Consider the following 21,716-nt stretch of genomic DNA (forward strand, 5'->3'; position numbering starts at 1 on the left):
ATTTCACAAACTTTGTCGTGTACAGCCGGCGGGAACGTGAGCGAATCGATCACCTGCTTTCCGCCCTGCAAATGATGGTCACGCAGAGCAGGCGATCCTGCTGCCAGGGTCACAAGCGTTTTGCGAGCAGAGTTGACCTGCCTGAGGAGCGTGTTTTTATCCTTGTCTTGAACCTGTGACAGAACGTCACGGTAATCGCTGTTCTGGTATTTCTTGGGATCCAGCTTAAAAGGGATGTCCTTGCATTTCACAACGTCCGCATGAAAATGACTGCTGGGACATGAGATGATGGTATAGTTGAGATTTTGAAAATAATTTGGACCACTTAGTCCCCAAAACATTGTGAATTCCACAGCAGTAGAAATGCCATAAAGTTCACGCCATTCAAGGGCTTTGCGTAAAAGCTGAAACATACAAGGGACAATTTGCTTTTCCCTTTTTAAACACGGGCTGTTGACTGTATAGATTAAAATGTGCCTCGCCGCCGTTCCGTCGTGGTGTAGAAAGTTATCCAGTTGCTTAATCAGAATTTCTTCGCTGTGTACTGCTGTTTTGTTGGTCGGTCCACTTTGGTCCGGTTTGGTGTGCGGAGCACCGGGCCCTTTCATCTTGTTTTTAAAATCTGGATAAACTGGCGGGAAGATTTCTCTGCTGTTGTCTCTCATGAGGACCATGGCAGATGCAAACTGTCTGTCTTTTTCGGGTGCTTCTCCACCTAGCTCTTTTCTAAGTGGTTGCCGTACTCTATCAAAGTGCACGGCATCCTTGCCATTTCCCTCTTCTTTAGCTGGAACCAGTCCCAAGACGCGACGATACATTTCCGTCTTGTCGGGACAGTTTGTCGCTTGTTTCCAGCTCTCTTCTAACGACCGAATCCTTCTCATGGCATCTGTGCAATCCAGATTTGGTGTGAAATTGGCACAGCAGTTTGTGATTTTTGAATGTCCATCACCTTGGAGGCCTTGGTTTTCTCCAGTTTTCATTTCTTGACCCCTTATTTGGTAGTCCATCTTCAGTCTCTGGTTTTGACTCATTTGTTGTTTCAGTATATCTTTCACTGTCATGGTTAATATCTTGAATCTTCATACATCCACTGTAGGGCTGAAACAATTATCCTCCAGCAGCTCGCTCTGCAGGTTTGGCCAATCGCTGTATTTCAGGAGCATGTGAGTTTGTCGGTCTCCTGAATTGAGACGACAGCAACTCTGTGGATTTGTACTGGTCCTATCTGTTTTGGATTTTCCTTTCCCTAGCTTGCATTGTTGACAAGGGAAGCTCACGGCTTAATACTTAGGTTGTTACAAATGGAGACACCATAGACAGATTGTGGGCCCAAGGTACAGGTGAAAATGTTTCCCAACGTGTGAGCGGCGCTCTGTCAAGTCCCGAGCTCGTACCACAAACCCTCTCATTTCATAGCAGCAGCACTATCCACAGTACTACCAGGACGACCAGCAGGCACGCCCGGTTTCAGACCTTAAGAATCTTCCACTGTTGTTCTATTGCGATGATTAAAGCTGTCAGTAAAATCTTTTACTGTTGTCCTCTCCGTGATGCTAAGCCACTCATGGGTGCAACCAAGAGCAGGAAGAGGGTGGCCCACGTGACTTCCTTTGTACCTTGGAGAACTGGACGACCGTACTGTATGTGAAGTTGCACTTTAAATAATGAAACACGGACAAATTCTCGGTACAGTCAAAACTTTAATTTTCCAAAATAGTTTAGTATACAAGCTTTTTCAAGGGCTCATGTGTGTTTTACCGGCCTCAAGAGTTGATGCAATTCTTCACCGAATTCAGGGCAGGAAGCCGCTCATTTCCATTTGCTTGCCGTAGCGCGGATCCCTGTTCCCTGTTCTCGGTGACCCGAGAGGTACACGGCAGAGCCACAGGGGGCTGTCGTTCCCCAGAGATGACTTGTGCTTTTCTATGAAAAAGTCAACTACAGCAGCGTTGAATTTTTCAGCGATGCGCTCTCTGATGGGGAGTCATGGAACTGTGGTCGACCATTTCTTCCCACTCCCTCTTCAGTATTTCACAAACTTTGTCGTGTACAGCCGGCGGGAACGTGAGCGAATCGATCACCTGCTTTCCGCCCTGCAAATGATGGTCACGCAGAGCAGGCGATCCTGCTGCCAGGGTCACAAGCGTTTTGCGAGCAGAGTTGACCTGCCTGAGGAGCGTGTTTTATCCTTGTCTTGAACCTGTGACAGAACGTCCACGGTAATCTCTGTTCTGGTATTTCTTGGGATCCAGCTTAAAAGGGATGTCCTTGCATTTCACAACGTCCGCATGAAAATGACTGCTGGGACATGAGATGATGGTATAGTTGAGATTTTGAAAATAATTTGGACCACTTAGTCCCCAAAACATTGTGAATTCCACAGCAGTAGAAATGCCATAAAGTTCACGCCATTCAAGGGCTTTGCGTAAAAGCTGAAACATACAAGGGACAATTTGCTTTTCCCTTTTTAAACACGGGCTGTTGACTGTATAGATTAAAATGTGCCTCGCCGCCGTCCCGTCGTGGTGTAGAAAGTTATCCAGTTGCTTAATCAGAATTTCTTCGCTGTGTACTGCTGTTTTGTTGGTCGGTCCACTTTGGTCCGGTTCGGTGCGGAGCACCGGGCCCTTTCATCTTGTTTTTAAAATCTGGATAAACTGGCGGGAAGATTTCTCTGCTGTTGTCTCTCATGAGGACCATGGCAGATGCAAACTGTCTGTCTTTTTCGGGTGCTTCTCCACCTAGCTCTTTTCTAAGCGGTTGCCGTACTCTATCAAAGTGCACGGCATCCTTGCCATTTCCCTCTTCTTTAGCTGGAACCAGTCCCAAGACGCGATGATACATTTCCGTCTTGTCGGGACAGTTTGTCACTTGTTTCCAGCTCTCTTCTAACGACCGAATCCTTCTCATGGCATCTGTGCAATCCAGATTTGGTGTGAAATTGGCACAGCAGTTTGTGATTTTTGAATGTCCATCACCTTGGAGGCCTTGGTTTTCTCCAGTTTTCATTTCTTGACCCCTTATTTGGTAGTCCATCTTCAGTCTCTGGTTTTGATTCATTTGTTGTTTCAGTATATCTTTCACTGTCATGGTTAATATCTTGAATCTTCATACATCCACTGTAGGGCTGAAACAATTATCCTCCAGCAGCTCGCTCTGCAGGTTTGGCCAATCGCTGTATTTCAGGAGCATGTGAGTTTGTCGGTCTCCTGAATTGAGACGACAGCAACTCTGTGGATTTGTACTGGTCCTATGTGTTTTGGATTTTCCTTTCCCTAGCTTGCATTGTTGACAAGGGAAGCTCACGGCTTAATACTTTGGCAGGTTGTTACAAATGGAGACAGCATAGACAGATTGCGGGCCCCAGGTACGGGTGAAAATTTTGCCCAACGTGGAAGCGGCACTTTGTCAAGTCCCGGGCTCGTACCGCAAACTCTCTCGTCACAAAACAGCAGCACTATCCACAGCACTACCAGGACGACCAGCAGGCACGCCCGGTTTCAGACCTTAAGAATCTTCCACTGTTGTTCTATTGCGATGATTAAAGCTGTCAGTAAAATCTTTTACTGTTGTCCTCTCCGTGATGCTAAGCCACTCATGGGTGCAACCAAGAGCAGGAAGAGGGTGGCCCACGTGACTTCCTTTGTACCTTGGAGAACTGGACGACCGTACTGTATGTGAAGTTGCACTTTAAATAATGAAACACGGACAAATTCTCGGTACAGTCAAAACTTTAATTTTCCAAAATAGTTTAGTATACAAGCTTTTTCAAGGGCTCATGTGTGTTTTACCGGCCTCAAGAGTTGATGCAATTCTTCACCGAATTCAGGGCAGGAAGCCGCTCATTTCCATTTGCTTGCCGTAGCGCGGATCCCTGTTCCCTGTTCTCGGTGACCCGAGAGGTACACGGCAGAGCCACAGGGGGCTGTCGTTCCCCAGAGATGACTTGTGCTTTTCTATGAAAAGGTCAACTACAGCAGCGTTGAATTTTTCAGTGATGCGCTCTCTGATGGGAGTCATCCAACTGTGGTCGACCATTTCTTCCCACTCCCTCTTCAGTATTTCACAAACTTTGTCGTGTACAGCCGGCGGGAACGTGAGCGAATCGATCACCTGCTTTCCGCCCTGCAAATGATGGTCACGCAGAGCAGGCGATCCTGCTGCCAGGGTCACTGGCGTTTTTGCGAGCAGAGTTGACCTGCCTGAGGAGCGTGTTTTTATCCTTGTCTTGAACCTGTGACAGAACGTCACGGTAATCGCTGTTCTGGTATTTCTTGGGATCCAGCTTAAAAGGGATGTCCTTGCATTTCACAACGTCCGCATGAAAATGACTGCTGAGACATGAGATGATGGTATAGTTGAGATTTTGAAAATAATTTGGACCACTTAGTCCCCAAAACATTGTGAATTCCACAGCAGTAGAAATGCCATAAAGTTCACGCCATTCAAGGGCTTTGCGTAAAAGCTGAAACATACAAGGGACAATTTGCTTTTCCCTTTTTAAACACGGGCTGTTGACTGTATAGATTAAAATGTGCCTCGCCGCCGTTCCGTCGTGGTGTAGAAAGTTATCCAGTTGCTTAATCAGAATTTCTTCGCTGTGTACTGCTGTTTTGTTGGTCGGTCCACTTTGGTCCGGTTCGGTGTGCGGAGCACCGGGCCCTTTCATCTTGTTTTTAAAATCTGGATAAACTGGCGGGAAGATTTCTCTGCTGTTGTCTCTCATGAGGACCATGGCAGATGCAAACTGTCTGTCTTTTTCGGGTGCTTCTCCACCTAGCTCTTTTCTAAGCGGTTGCCGTACTCTATCAAAGTGCACGGCATCCTTGCCATTTCCCTCTTCTTTAGCTGGAACCAGTCCCAAGACGCGATGATACATTTCCGTCTTGTCGGGACAGTTTGTCGCTTGTTTCCAGCTCTCTTCTAACGACCGAATCCTTCTCATGGCATCTGTGCAATCCAGATTTGGTGTGAAATTGGCACAGCAGTTTGTGATTTTTGAATGTCCATCACCTTGGAGGCCTTGGTTTTCTCCAGTTTTCATTTCTTGACCCCTTATTTGGTAGTCCATCTTCAGTCTCTGGTTTTGATTCATTTGTTGTTTCAGTATATCTTTCACTGTCATGGTTAATATCTTGAATCTTCATACATCCACTGTAGGGCTGAAACAATTATCCTCCAGCAGCTCGCTCTGCAGGTTTGGCCAATCGCTGTATTTCAGGAGCATGTGAGTTTGTCGGTCTCCTGAATTGAGACGACAGCAACTCTGTGGATTTGTACTGGTCCTATCTGTTTTGGATTTTCCTTTCCCTAGCTTGCATTGTTGACAAGGGAAGCTCACGGCTTAATACTTTGGCAGGTTGTTACAAATGGAGACAGCATAGACAGATTGCGGGCCCCAGGTACGGGTGAAAATTTTGCCCAACGTGGGAGCGGCACTTTGTCAAGTCCCGGGCTCGTACCGCAAACTCTCTCGTCACAAAGCAGCAGCACTATCCACAGCACTACCAGGACGACCAGCAGGCACGCCCGGTTTCAGACCTTAAGAATCTTCCACTGTTGTTCTATTGCGATGATTAAAGCTGTCAGTAAAATCTTTTACTGTTGTTCTCTCCGTGATGCTAAGCCACTCATGGGTGCAACCAAGAGCAGGAAGAGGGTGGCCCACGTGACTTCCTTTGTACCTTGGAGAACTGGACGACCGTACTGTATGTGAAATTGCACTTTAAATAATGAAACACGGACAAATTCTCGGTACAGTCAAAACTTTAATTTTCCAAAATAGTTTAGTATACAAGCTTTTTCAAGGGCTCATGTGTGTTTTACCGGCCTCAAGAGTTGATGCAATTCTTCTCCGAATTCAGGGCAGGAAGCCGCTCATTTCCATTTGCTTGCCGTGGCTGGATCCCTGTTCCCTGTTCTCGGTGACCCGAGAGGTACACGGCGGAGCCGCAGGGGGCTGTCGTTCCCCAGAGATGACTTGTGCTTTTCTATGAAAAGGTCAACTACAGCAGCATTGAATTTTTCAGTGATGCACTCTCTGATGGGAGTCATGGAACTGTGGTCGACCATTTCTTCCCACTCCCTCTTCAGTATTTCACAAACTTTGTCGTGTACAGCCGGCGGGAACGTGAGCGAATCGATCACCTGCTTTCCGCCCTGCAAATGATGGTCACGCAGAGCAGGCGATCCTGCTGCCAGGGTCACAAGCGTTTTGCGAGCAGAGTTGACCTGCCTGAGGAGCGTGTTTTTATCCTTGTCTTGAACCTGTGACAGAACGTCACGGTAATCGCTGTTCTGGTATTTCTTGGGATCCAGCTTAAAAGGGATGTCCTTGCATTTCACAACGTCCGCATGAAAATGACTGCTGGGACATGAGATGATGGTATAGTTGAGATTTTGAAAATAATTTGGACCACTTAGTCCCCAAAACGTTGTGAATTCCACAGCAGTAGAAATGCCATAAAGTTCACGCCATTCAAGGGCTTTGCGTAAAGCTGAAGCATACAAGGGACAATTTGCTTTTCCCTTTTAAACACGGGCTGTTGACTGTATAGATTAAAATGTGCCTCGCCGCCGTTCCGTCGTGGTGTAGAAAGTTATCCAGTTGCTTAATCAGAATTTCTTCGCTGTGTATTGCTGTTTTTTTGGTCGGTCCACTTTGGTCCGGCTTGGTGTGCCGAGCACCGAGGCCTTTCATCTTGTTTTTAAAATCTGGATAAACTGGCAGGAAAATTAATACTATTTATATTATTATAAATTATACTAATTTATAATAATATAATAATGTATACTAATACTTAATACTTTAGCCGGTTGTTACAAATGGAGACAGCATAGGCAGATTGTGGGGCCCCAGGTTCGTGTGAAACTTTTTCCCAACGTGTCATCAACACTCTTTCAAGTCCCGGGCTTGTTTCGCAAACTCTCTCATTACAAAGCAGCAGCACTATCCACAGTACTACCAGGACGAAAAGGCAGCACACTTCCAGTTTCAGACTTTAAGAATCTTCCACTGTTGTTCTACTGTGATGATTAAAGTTGTCAGTAAAATTTCTTACTGTTGTCACCCAAATTTCTAAACTTTCTAAGTTGCCGTTAAGCGCGCATCCACACTTAAGACGGTCACATATGTCGACCCACTATCATCCATAATTAATCATTCACATCATCTGAATATACATTACTTTGGTTACCTTTCATTGTTATGAAACACATAACTAACATATCTAAGTTTGCTGTAAAGCCGCTTTCATTAGCAAAATAATAAAATTAATGTACAAATAAAATTATCTAACCCTTTGAACCCTGGAAAAAAATGGCTGGATTTCTTTCAAAAATATGGGAAAAATGCAATAAGCAACAATAAAACCCATGACCCAAAAAGCATTAAGAAACTAAGTAAAGAATCGGCTACAAGATAATCACCTGATATAAAAACAAAAGAAAGAAGTTAATAGAAGCCGACCCACCAAGATGCCCCTCCCGAGGTCCCTAAGGAGCAGCAAGGGCCCTCCACCAGTGGCCAGACGACAAGGCTGGAAACTGGCCACACGAGACTGTATGGGGTGGTGCAAAGCGTGTCGAACATCCATGAAGGAATGGAGGGAGGAAATCAAAAGAACTCATGGGGCAGAATGAGAGGGGGGCGGGGGGAGATAAACATAATTTTATTGTGGGTTATTTTGTCCACTTAAACAGTTCCTATCATTACTGTCTGCTCTCTGGACAGCAGTCACTTTAATGTGCTGACATCCATCATTGTGGCGTCTGTCAGCTGTTAATCAGCTGTTATTGAATTGTATCCGTTTATGTCTTAATTGATGTGACATGTCTGCTGCTGAGCAAGTCATTGTGGGTGAGAAAAGCGTGCTGCTTGCATACTGCAAAGTGTGAAAGGACGTAACTGAACAGCGTTTTATTTCTCTTTTTACTTTACCCCAGCATGTTTTTGATTGTTCGATTTTGTTATTTTAGTTTGGGTCTGTAAGGGAAGCTATAAGGGAAGCTGCTATTGACTTCCCTTACAGAGGAGTTGGCAACACTGTTCTCAGTCTTTCAGGTCTTCAATAAGTTGAATATTCCAAGAAGACAAGTAGCACAGAGTGTAGAGATCAAGTTTAAAATTAACTCAGTCTCTGAATGAAATGCAGATGTGTATTTCTTTTAATCAAATGAGACAGTGGTGTCTAGACAAGACTTCTGGTAAAAATCACACTCCATTTCATTTTTTTAAAACAGGTGGTGCAGGGACAGTAAGGAGTAATTTAATTAAGACTTTACAGTATGAGACAACACAGTTGTCTGAACTATCATCACCCTGATGACATTTGTGTCTGGCATTGCTGCGTACAATTTGCATGTTTCAGCTATCCATAATACAGCATTGGCTCAGATCTGAAAACTTACACACTTTAGGTGAGGAAAAGATTCATAATAATAATAACAATAACAACAATAATAGTAACAGCAACGTTAACACAAGATATATAACCCATATCAGCTTTGGAACTGAACATTTCTTCACATCTCATAAAATATAACTAAAAAAAATCCACTTTAAATAACAATCGAACATTTGTTACGAGGCTTCGTGAGAAGTGTGCGATATCTTGTGATATTTAGGTCAGCTAGAACCTCTGAGACTGTGGCCGAATGTTTCCTCCGTGACATCACACTCACAACAAAGCCAGATGACATCACCATACATTCCGAGTTCCGGAACTTTCAGCTGCCTCTGATTGTGATTGGCTCTATATCATAGACTGTATAAATAATAAAGATGCTTTACATTTAGCTGAAAGGGAGCATATCTCCACCTGTTGCAGCGTATTGGACCATAGCTCCACTAAACTATGCATGGAAACATACTGAGTTTGTTAGTACACACAAACTGATTGTGGATGGGTCTATATCATAGACCAGGGGTCTCAAACTCAAATGAGCTGGGGGCCACTGCTGCCACTGTTCTCATTGGAGGGCCACGTCATGTTTGAGTAATTCAAAAAAGAGCACATATTCCTGAAATTGTAGTGTTTTCTTATTTAAAATACTGTATACTGAAACCTGGAAGAATGCAATAAGCAATAATAAAAGACATGACGCACACTTGTGCCTATTTCCCCCTGCTTTTCAAAGCCAAGCGCGCCAAAGATTTACTGCTGTCTGTAATTTGGCTGCATTATGCACCAGGTTGGCGCAGCAGGCAGTGCCTCACTGTCGCAATCTGCAGGTATCGAGACACTTAGTACCACTTAGCAAGTTTGACAGTTCCACACTCTGGTTTGCCTTAGATGGCTCCACAAAGAGTGCACCTCAACAGGGGTACCACAAAGGGGATGATCAACTAGCTTAGTACTTTCTCTCCCTCAGGCTCTGTGCAGGTCCCCATGAAAGAAGACATTTGGCGCGCTGTTGCACTCTTGATGTGTACAAAATAGATCAGTTGTGAAGACAAGATTGCGTCAAAAAAACAGTGGTGGTTGTGGGTATCACTATTCACTGGTAGAATTCTCGCCTGCCATGTGGGAGGCCTGGGTTCAAATCCCAGCCTATGCATTTGTCCTTTGCTTCATTGACATTGTACTGTAGGGACTTTTATGTGCGCTCCAACACGTCTGTCAGTGGGCCATCAGGAAATAACTATTACAGTGCTCTTGCTCTTGTTGCCACTTTTCTGGCCGAGTCACCAATGTTGTTTCGCCATCTAACACGGACGAGGTGAGGCGATGCAATGTGTTCAAAAGGTTACTCTACTCCCCATCGGGGAATCGAACCCCGGTCTTCCACGTGACAGGCAGGGATACTTACCACTATACTAACAAGGAGACGTGTGTAGGAAGTAGCCCTCTACACACGACAGCTAGGTTCGAGTCCCAGTCAGTGCAACACCTTTTGGCAAGACTGAAGCTGCAGTGTCAGGTTTGTTATGTAGCAAATAATTGCTTTCAAAAAATCAGTAGGAGAAAACAGCCCAAATTTCCTTGCAGTTCCCGTGTCTGGGCTGCTCATTTCGATAGGTAAGACACACTTTGGGCCCCGACACACTGAGCCCATGGTCGCCCGACGCTCAATGTCAGACCGTTGGTGAGCATTTGTCGACCTAGGTTTGGCTATGTGTCTTGCACCGTTGGCGCCAGTCAGCCCTTGATGGGCCTTGTCCTTGTAGGGGGAAAATGAATAAAATCATGGTCAGGCTGAGCCTTGCAAACACATATAACTCTTACCTGGGAGGGAATAAATCTCGCAGAGTGGTGCGCAGAGAAGTACCTCCTGTTCAGCATCAGCTGAACCACTGAGGCGACTGTTGATTGTAGAAAGAAGGAGTCAAATACACGACCCTGTCTACATCAGTTGAGCTGAGGTGCAGCAGGTGAACAGCTGTTGGTTTCTTGCGATCACAGTCACTGAGAGCATATGTTGGTCATCACACATCACCATCCAGGCTAAAAGAAAAGGACAGAATAGGCTCTACATCCTACGGAAATTTGGCAAGACTACATTCTGGAGCAAGATCCTGGTTAACTTCTACAGAGGAGTAATAGAGATTATTCTGTCTTAAATTCCATCACGAGTTGGCATGGTTTGTGCGCTGCCCACGACAGGAAGGATCTGCAGCGGGTGATTGAAACTGCCCAGAACATCACTTATTCCCATTGACAGCTTCAGTGACGTGGTTGACGTGAGATGGCTGCACGGGGCCCAAAGGATGCTGAGAGACAACACCCACCCCAGCCACCTTGCTGTTCACCCTGCTGCCATCTGGCAAAAGACTCAGAAGTATCTGCTGTCATAACACCAGACTTGGAGGAGCTTCATTCCCGAGGATGTGGAACTCCTGGGATGTGAATATGGAAAAGACGTAGACGGATTAGGGACAACTTTCAGCACTATCACATGAGCATTGGTGACAACCAATAATTTCCGCCTTTGTTCATGTATGAACAAGAATGGGTTTCACTCTTGATGTTTTCCTGTGTTTTGTGGCTCGTTGGCACTCCCTGCCATCCATAAGTCGAGCTCATTCTTGGTAGTGATGGTCAATCACCTTGCTGTCTGCTACCAAGAATCCTGCCAAGAAATGGCCAATAGGCGCTCGTATTGCCAAGAACTGAATGTGAGAGCCCGCCTCCTCCAGCGGTGCAGAACACCGGTAAATGGAGGCAGGGGACACCGACCACCATACTTTTAACCATCATTTGGAAAGTAGGTCAAACTTTTACAGCCTGGCTGTTGTCATTACCAAATACAGTAGCAATTGTTTTTACGTATGTATATTGGTGTTTTTAACTGAATGAATCAATGAATCACTGACCCGTTGCTCAGCGATGTCGTTGACAATTTGTTAACGTTATCTCTCCTGTTAACTTACTTCAATACCCAGAATGTTTGTTTGTCCTGCTTTTTAATTTTTTTTTATTTAGCTCTCATACAGACACACACACGTTTTTCTAAGTGTATTTTTTAAAAAATAAAATGGGTTGCAATGTTTCTGTTTTGATTTCTGTTTCATCTTTTTCCATTTATAATGAATTGATCAAATTATTACGACTTAAAAATCTACAACTTTTATTATTTCACAAGACAGAATTATCTGAAATAATTTTTTTAAATAAATGACAGTAATCCTAATATTTACCATTATTATTTCATTCATTATATAAATTCCTTAGTTTGGGTCTCATTTTTACATAGTCCTACTTTATATTTCTATTATGTAACCCTCAGGTCCTCTTTTAAAAAGAATCACATTTGTCCTCTTTAGGCCCTTTTAGGTGACTGAATCATATTTAAAATAATAAAAATGACTTTTTTTTGTCATTAACTTCAGCCTTCATGCCTACCAAATGTGAATTCATTTTTATCATTCTAACCCACTAAATGCCAGTTTATTTAAATAATGCCACTTTTTTACACAAAAAATGAATTATTTTCTATATGATGAATGCAAAATGGGTTTTTTTGTGTAGGGATTATTAGTCTGGGACAGCACTTTTTGTGCTATTTCAACAAATACAAAAACCTCACACTCTTAAATAGCTAAAATAGCCTTCATAGAAAATATCAAACATGAAAAATAAATAATACATTTTGAACTCTGAAATGAAATTTATTTCAAACATGTAACAATGTAACATATAAAATACTTGATAAAAACAAACAAAATAGCAACAAAGTGAATATCATAAACCCAAAATTACTTAGTCCAAGTCTCAGGGGCAGCAGGTGCTGCAGAGCATGGAGGTGTGGGCTCTGCAAATGGGCTGTCCACATCTGCAGCAGGTGTTGCAGATCCGCTTGCTACAGAATTGGCACCGTCGCCTTTGCCCGGCCGCTGCTGGCGGGCCATCGCTCTCCTCTGGCTCCCCTCCCCGCGCTGCATTCACGAGAGCAACGCGCTTGGATTTCGGGGATCAGCGGGGTCACCAAGGCTTTCCCCAGCTCCTCCAAAAACAAGCGTCGCTTGTGTGTTTCCCTCTCCTTCTACAGTGGATCCAAATGCGTCCATAGGACAAACGCATTGTAAGCTGAAACATCCAGGATGTTGTCGAACATTTTCAGCGCCCACCTCTGTGTCTTGCGCCGGCAACCTGATGGAGGGGAGAAAAAAATTAATATATATCCTTCTTCATCCATTCTTTCTAACAATGCAAGAAATGAGCTATCAAATAATGCTATTAATAATAAAATAATAATAAAAAAAAATGGCTTTTTCTGCCTCCGGGAGCGACGGCAAGTGTCTGCCCCACTCTGTGCCTCTAATGCCCGCATAACACTCCAGCCTTCCCCCTGGAAGCTCCGGTACAGTAATAATTATGTAAATAATGTGCGAATGATTATAAGTAATAATAAAAGCCTACCTTATCAAGATTATCGACATCGCCCTTGTTCCAGTTATAGTCCAATATGATGATGGGCTTTCTGTGGGGTTCATCACTGATGGCTGGTTCACAGTGTTTTGTGCTCATCAGGATGATATTTTTCCCCCGCTTGGGAATGTAGGACACTGCCGTGTGCGTGCTGGCTCCAGCAGTTTCAGGGGCAGCTCGGGCTTGTTCCTGCTCATGGTTCCCACCATGGCAATCCTTCTTCCTAGGAGCTCTTCCCCAAGTGCATAAGACGTGAAAAAATGTCACCGTGTGACCCTCCAGTCCCTCCACCAGCTGCAACACTTTTGCCCTGGTTTACCTCCGGGCGGGCTTGCTTCCCCATGCTAACCGACATCTTCCAGGCATATGAGGTCCAGGCATTGCAGGCGACCCGGACCTTCAAGCCATAACGGGCCGGTTTGCTGGGGATGTACTGGTGAAAGCGGCAGCAACCCCTGAACAGCACCAGCTGCTCATCCACACAGATGATGGCTGGGGTGTACTGGACCGTTTTAGCTTTGATGGGTACACAGGAAATCGCTCCATTCTTTGACAGCCACTTCTCTCTCTTTCCCTGCCAGACACCAGGGACCTCCGGCCCCGAGGAGCTGCCGTCAGAGGCAGAGCTGGAACCGGCCTGCTGGGGTAGCTCCCATTCCCGATCGGAGACGGACCTGCTGTCATCTTCTGGAGGAGGATAGAGACCTGGAGGTTGAGGAGGACCAGGTGGCGGTGTGGGCTGGGCTAGGCGGAGTCGCAGAGGCTCTGGAGGGGTCAGGTCGTGCGATGCTGGAAGTCATGGAGCGTCCCCGGGGGAGGGGGAGCATACAGGCCTGGAAGTCTGGGCTTGGCGCTGCATGGGGCGGCCACTCCGGCCACGGTGAGTGGGTCTGGAAGCAGGGGCAGGGGCAGTGGCCATTCCTGTGGCTTGCTCCAGGTTGTAAAGCGGCTGGAAACGTCGCTCCATGTTTGCAGACAGGTAGAAATGCTCAATTCTGGCCCTGACTAAATTTATAACTTCTCAGGTGCACCTGCAAAAACAAATTGAGGCGCCTAATAATTTATCACACTGGCCTACAGTCATCGTTATATCCTATCAGTTTAAACAACGCGCCATTTCCCCACAATGCATCTCTGCAAAATTGGGAAATGGCGTCATCTGGTGGTGATTTTTATTTTTGCAGTTTTTTAGCCTCTGAATGACAGGGTTTCAGAGGAATTAACAGGATTTCCCATTTCTTTTTATTTGAAGAAACAGCTCATACATGTTGCTCTTAATTTGTATACAAATCATCAAGTCTCATCATCAAAGCAGATAAGGAAAAAAATAGGCTAAAAATGAAAAAGGAAAGAGAAAGAAAAGAAAAGGAAAACAAAACAACAAAAAATAATCACATAATCACAAAAGCATCAACATTCTCTATCACAGTACTCCTATACAGGTAATCTTGAACCTGAATTGATGGGCAACCTAGGTACCTGAGAGATGAGAAATTATAATGATAACTAGAGAACAGTAACAGCAATAAAAATAAATGAGTTTGTCTGCCTCATATGCACCTTCCTTTATCTGTGATTTCTCCTGCGAAAAGTATGTTAACGTGGGGTGGTAAAAGCGATGACAAAAGCAACGGCAACACAAATGATAATAAATTAAATAAAGATAGATTGCTGCATGCATGTATAACACCGACTAATAATGGTTTAATTGCTGAACAAAAACAAAAAACAGAACCAGATGAGTGGAGTCAGAAACTAGGGGGTTTTATCACTTTACCCAGCCTCTTGCCTTGAAGTTGCTAGATAGTTTATCCAGATTTTCCAGTAACTTTCAAACTTATCTTGTTCAAACCTAAGAATGAATGTTAGCTTCTCCTTTATGAAAACATCCTGAACCACTTTGATTCTACAGTTACATCATACATCAGTTACATCATAACATTCTAGAAATTTAACATTCTACACTTACATCACAACATTCTATTACTTTAACATTCTACAGTTACATCCCGACATTCTAGAACTGTAACATTCTACAGTTACATCCCGACATTCTAGAAATGTAACATTCTACACTTACATCATAACAATGTAGAACTGTAACATTCTACACTTACATCATAACATTCTATTACTTTAACATTCTACAGTTACATTCCGACATTCTAGAACTGTAACATTCTACAGTCACATCAAAATTCTAGAACTATAACATTCTAAAGATACATCAACATTCTAGAACTTTAACATTCTACAGGTACATCATAACATTCTAGAACTGTAACATTCTACAGTTACAGCAACATTCTAGAACTGTAACATTGTAGTTACATCATAACATTCTAGGCCTTTAACATTCTACACTTACATCATAACATTCTACAGTAACAGCAACATTCTAGAACATTAATATTCTACAGTTACATCTTAACATTGTAGAACTGTAACATTCTACAGTAACAGCAACATCATAGAACTGTAACATTCTACAGTAACACCAACATTCTAGAACTGTAACATTCTAGTTACATCATAACATTCTACAACTTTAACATTCTACACTTACATCATAACATTCTACAGTTACAGCAACATTCTACAACTGTAACATTCTACAGAGACATCATAACATTCTAGAGCTGTAACATTCTACACTTACATCATAACAATGTAGAACTGTAACATTCTACACTTACATTATAACATTTTATTACTTTAACATTCTACAGCTACAGCAACATTATAGAACTGTAACATTCAACAATAACAGCAACATTCTAGAACTGTAACATTCAACAATAACAGCAACATTCTAGAACTGTAACATTCAACAATAACAGCAACATTCTAGAACATTAACATTCTACAGTTACATCATAACATTCTAGAACATTAACATTCTACAGTATCAGCAACATTCTACAACTGTAACATTCTAGTTACATCATAACATTCTAGAATTTTAACATTCTACACTTACATCATAACATTCTATTACTTTTACATTCCACAGTTACATCATAACATTCTAGAACTGTAACATTCTTCAGTTACATCAACATTCTAGAACTGTAACATTCTACAGTCACAGCAACATCCTAAAACTGTAACATTCTACGGAGACATCATAACATTCTAGAACTGTAACATTCTACACTTACATCATAACAATGTAGAACTGTAACATTCTACACTTACATCATAACAATGTAGAACTGTAACATTCTACACTTACATCATAACATTTTATTACTTTAACATTCTACAGTTACAGCAACATTCTAGAACATTAACATTCTACAGTTACATCATAACATTGTAGAACTGTAACATTCAACAGTAACAGCAACATTCTAGAACTGTAACATTCTACAGTAACAACAACATCCTTGAACTGTAACATTCCAGTTACATCATAACATTCTAGACCTTTAACATTCTACACTTACATCATAACATTCTACAGTAACGGCAACATTCTAGAACTGTAACATTCTAGTTTTGAAACATTAGTTACATTTCTACTTTGAATATGTGTGTTTTTATTGTTGCCTTTATCTTAATTTCTTTATTATTTATTGTTATTTATATTTGGTCCACTTAAACAATTCCTATCATTACTGTCTGCTCTCTGGACAGCAGTCACTTCAATGTGCTGACATCCATCACTGTGGCCTCTGTCAGCTGTTAATCAGCTGTTATTGAGTTGTATCTGTTTATGTCTTAATTGATGTGACGTATCTGCCACTGAGCAAGTCATTGTGGGTCAGAAAAACATGCTGCTTGCATACTGCTCTCTTTTTACTTTTCTCCAGCATGTTTTAGATTGCTGAGTTTTGTTATTTTAGTTTGGGTCGGAGGTTTCCGGTAGTTCAGTTTTCGGTTATGTTTAACATCAGTTAGATTTGTCTTTATTTCAGAGGTAGTTAGGGGGAAAACGCTGAGTCTGACGGCCCTCTGTCTTTTGTTTCATTCGGCCGGGACCTCCCTCCTCTTATTTGTCTGAGAGCCACTGAGAAAGTATTTTTGAACCATTGTTTGACAGTATTTCTGGTAAACAACATATGAAAAAATATAAATAAAAAACCTTCAATTTGCATTTGAGAAGCTTTATTATTTCTGATGATTTAGAATACATTACAATCATACATTAATTAACAGCCCCACCACTTACCTGTCAACCACTTGCTTCTTAGTAAGGTGCAGGTAAGTAGCAAGTGGTTGCTACTTACCTGCACCTTACTTTACATCCAGTTGCCACTTACCTATAAATCAGCTGCATCTTATCTGTCAACCACCTGCAACTTACCTGCACTTTACCTATCATCCACCTGTATCTCACCTTCCATCCACTTGCACCAGTTGCACCTTACCTTGTGTCTGTCTCAGAGGGACAGAAGATCCGCCTGCTGCTCCAGTTTTCACTCAGCGTCCACAACACGTCGTTCAAATCGCGATGCAACTAAATCGAATTGTGTATTTGATGATTGTAGCTGATATTTCATGATCTTACCGTCACGGTGTGTGTCCGGCGGCGGAAGGCTGCACGCTCACTCACACTCGCGCTCGATGAGAAGCACCTGTCGATCATCAGCCGTTGATCAGCGGTCAGCCAATCACAGGGCCCGCTGCGTCATGACGTCATGCAGCAAACATTCCAATGACGACACAAAGCAGCGCGAGTCAATAAATGAGAATAAAAAAAAATGACGTAAAAGTCATTTAAAGGCGCATTGTTGCTCCTGAAAAGGAGTTTTAGGAAGGAGAAATAAATCATTTTTAAAATGTTAAACCTTTTTTTTTTTTTAAGGAAAACATGATTAGAAGTTAATTTTAAAATTTTAAAATAACTAAAAGAAGAAGAGAAAGATGATTAGAAGTTAATAATAATTTAAAATATAGTTGAAAATGATTTTTGAGATGATTGGAAGTTGATAATATAAAGGTTGATTTTTTTTAAAGAAGGGAGATGATTAAAAGTTAAAAATATTCTTTTAAAAAAGTTCAGTTATTATTTTTTTAATAATAATCATCAAATAGTTCAACAAATTTTTGGAAGAGTCAGAGGGAGATGATTGGAAGTTCATATTTTTTAAAAATAGTGAAATTATTTTTCTTAAAGGGAAAGAGATAAATTGAATTTAATAATAATTTTTAAAAATACTTTTAAAATATTTTTAAAGAGGGAGATAGATTATTGGAAGTTAATGATTTTTTTTTTTTTTAATTCAATTATTTTTTGTAAAAGGGAAAGAGATGAATGGAATTTAATATTAATTTTTAAAAATAGTTTTAAAATATTTTTAAAGAGGGAGATAGATGATAGGAAATTAATATTTTTTAAAAAATGTTTTAAAGTGGGAGACAGAGATTATCGGAAGTTATTGTTTTTTTTAAATAATTAAATTATAAAAAGTTGAAAATCATTTTAAAAGAAGACAAAGGAGCAATCTTAAGACAAAGTGAGAAACTCCTGCGCACTTTCCTGCTTACTGCTGACATATTTCCTGAGTGAAAAACAACATTTCAGTCTAGCACTTCAGCTATAATTATTATATCAGGTAAAAAAAGTTGGAATTTAGTTTAAAATACATAAAGAGAAATTAAGATCAATAAGTAAACAGATCCAAACTCATCAGAAAGTGTCGCTTTGTGACAAGCTTTAATATAAAGTCTTTGTTTTATTTTTATAAAGACTTATTATTTTTTTTATTTGAATAAAGTTTTTTGTATTTGTAATAAGACCTTTTTTATTTTTGTGAAGGCTTGTTTATTTTTGGTCTTTTTTACTTGGATAAAGTCTTGTTTATTTGAATTAAGACTTTTTAAAATATTTGTATATAATCTTTTATTATTGTTATAAGGTCTTTCTCATTAATATGTTTTTTTAACTAAAAAGACTTTTCTTTTAATAAAAGTGTTTTTTATTTCTATTAATATTTTTATTTGTTAAAATTCTTTATTTGTATGTACCTTTGGTAATGTAAAAAGCATTTTTTTATTCGTATCAAGCATTTTTTTTCATTTGTAAAAAGTCATTTTTATTTGTAGTCTTTATATATAAATATCTTTGCAAATGTGTGAATTATGTTTTAATTTGCATTAAATATTTTTGTAAAGTATTCTTTTTAAAAATTGTAAATCTATTTAAAGTATTTTTCCAAATGCATAAATCGTCTTTTTTAAGTGTAGATATCTTTGCTAATTTATGATGTTTATTTGTTAATATGTTGTAAGCGTTGATAGTGGTTTTAATACGTGATAGTGACGTGTAAACTGTGCAGCTTTTACAGATGTTGAGAGTTTAAAGTGTCCATTTTTGAGAATCTGTTGCTTCTTTGGAACAACCCTGATATCTTATTGATTGTTTTCATTGATTATTTGTTGATTGAAATGTCCTTTTGTAAATGGAAACTGTGTTTTGTCCACTGCACATTGTTCAGATGTGACTGAAACTGAATAAACTCAAAAGTTTCTCTCAGTTGAAGCTGAAATGTCCCCAACATGTCCAAAAGAGGAGACACCGTCTCGTACTGGGATGCTGCGTGTAGAGCGTCCTGGTTTTAGTCCGTTACAAAAAAATCTAAAAAATTCCAAATATCAGAGAAAAACATCTAAATTATCTAAATTATCATCTTTATCTAAATGTAGTGGATGATGAAGACAACTCTTGATAAGATGATATTCAAATGTCTACCCTGAAAAACTGAAGCTTCTTTTTCGAGATTCCGTAGATGACCCTCGGGGTCAGCTAATGGACCTAACTGCCACGTTGAACTTACGACTCTTGTAGCCCAACCGACAGTTTGAGTTAACTTACGACTCATTTGGGGCAAGCAGCTGTCAACTGAGCTCCAGCAAAGACTCTAGTTAGTTATGTATTTTGGTATTGATTTATTAATGAATTAATATTCTTTTTAAATTGCTAATTAATTATTAAATCCCCTATTTAAACCGCTACAATGCCAAATTTTTAAATTTGTGCATCCACGCTTTAGACGGTCACATATTTAATTTAATTTCCATCAGGAATCATTCACATCATCTCAATATACATTACTTTGGTTACCTTTCATTTGTTTTATTTCATTTATATGCCGTATTCCTTCCTTTATTTTTTACTCGTCATTTTTTTTGCCTAAACAAAATAAATCATTTATCGCCAAGTCGTTGTCTGTTGATAATATTTCACGAAAGAAACAAGATCAATGTTTACAGGATAAACGGTACAGATTGTGAGAATGATTAATACCTACATTAGAATTTGGATTTTGCACTCTTTAAAGTAAAAGAGGCACCATTCTCCATTTAGGAGAAAAATTTTAAATCATAACAGTATCAAAACATGGTATTACTTTAATAACTGCTACACTTACAATGCTATTTTGTAGTATTTGTTAACAATTCAAACATATATAGCAAACTTTGGCCACAGAGCTCACAATTTGCAAGTTGGTTGTCTCATCCAACTATAAATAGCCTGTGTGTCACTTGTGATGTTGCTTACGGCCATACCACCCTGATCACGCCCGATCTCATCTGATCTCAGAAGCTAAGCAGAGTCGGGCCAGGTCAGTACTTGGATGGGAGACCGCCTGGGAATACCTGGTGCTGTAAGCTTTTTAGTTCTCGCTTTTCACCAGCAGAGGTGGTCTCAGTCCTGTTCCCCTCTGTGTTCTGCCACTTCCTACCTCTTCAGTACATATTGTTTTTAAAAACATGTTTAAATTCATTAAATGTTCCACATGTTTTCAGTTTAACCCCTTCTATGATTCCATTGTGTAAAATAAATCAAAATATCACCTCTAATGAATCATGAATCAATTGTGTATACGCCCAAACAGATGAATATGAATGAACAAACAGCTGTTTGATTAACACTTCCTGGAGTTCACACACGAAAAAACATGATTTAAATTTTAGATGCATTCATGAAAACTGTTCATTTGAAAGAAATCAAACTACTAAACACATCTGAGCAATAGTGTTATTATGACTTGTTAATTTGAGTTGGGAAAACCACATTTATTTTTGGCTTGTATTTAAGTGTGTACTTATTCCTACTGTTTTTGGAACATGTGATATTGAAGTTTTAGTAGTTTGAGTATTTGTTTATTGAGACTGGAATATAGGTTTTGTATGGGCCTCTTTTTTTTTTTTTGTTTTATCTTCATTGCAGTCAGCCGTAAGGCTCTTTTGTTTTTTTCTGAGTTTTTTTTTTGTTTGTTTGTTTATTTTGCTTTGTTTGGCTTATATGTTTGAAATACAGATTAATTACTATAATTTACAAACCAACAGATAAGTTACTTATTATCATTAAAACCAGAAATCACAATCCAAAAAACTGGAGACCAACTTTGATTGTTTCTGTTTCAGCTTTATTATAGACAATTGATTACTGGTTGATATAGATATAGAGTATAATAACAATCACGTAAAAATGATGTCATGAAAGATAACTCAAACTCCTTCAAATTGAAAAAAAAAAACCTCCTCAACTCCTTCGACGCCAAAAGATGAAGCAAGATTAAGGGTGAACTTTAATTTCATTTCTTCTTTAACTAAGTTTTAAAAGAGACAATCAAATTTACCTTGTACCTTGTATTGTCACCAATATGTAAGAACAATGCCAATGATTGTTACAGTTGTGCTTTTCTTCATAGTTTACAGAGGACATCATTAACGTGTTGATGACGCACATCACGCGCAGACAAACCACAGGAGGAGAATGCCAGACAGCATCTTGCCCGTGTCTGGAACTGGTTAATATTCGTGGCCGATGGCAGAGTTCCTGCTGTGGCCCTGCCTTTATCACCGTACATTCAGAGTTCCGGAACTTTCATC

General features: G+C 40.5%; 1 non-coding gene across 1 annotated transcript; it reads left to right on the forward strand.

The window, feature by feature from the left end:
• Positions 1-20,373: 20,373 nt before the first annotated feature.
• LOC121938617 (5S ribosomal RNA) lies at positions 20,374-20,492 on the forward strand. The gene has a single exon (XR_006105314.1). It is a non-coding gene; the product is annotated as a 5S ribosomal RNA (ribosomal RNA).
• Positions 20,493-21,716: the final 1,224 nt, after the last annotated feature.

The sequence above is a fragment of the Plectropomus leopardus genome, chromosome 24 (genome assembly GCF_026936395.1).
Source record: "Plectropomus leopardus strain MGB_pleo_1.0 chromosome 24, ASM2693639v1, whole genome shotgun sequence".
Lineage (NCBI taxonomy): Eukaryota > Metazoa > Chordata > Actinopteri > Perciformes > Serranidae > Plectropomus > Plectropomus leopardus.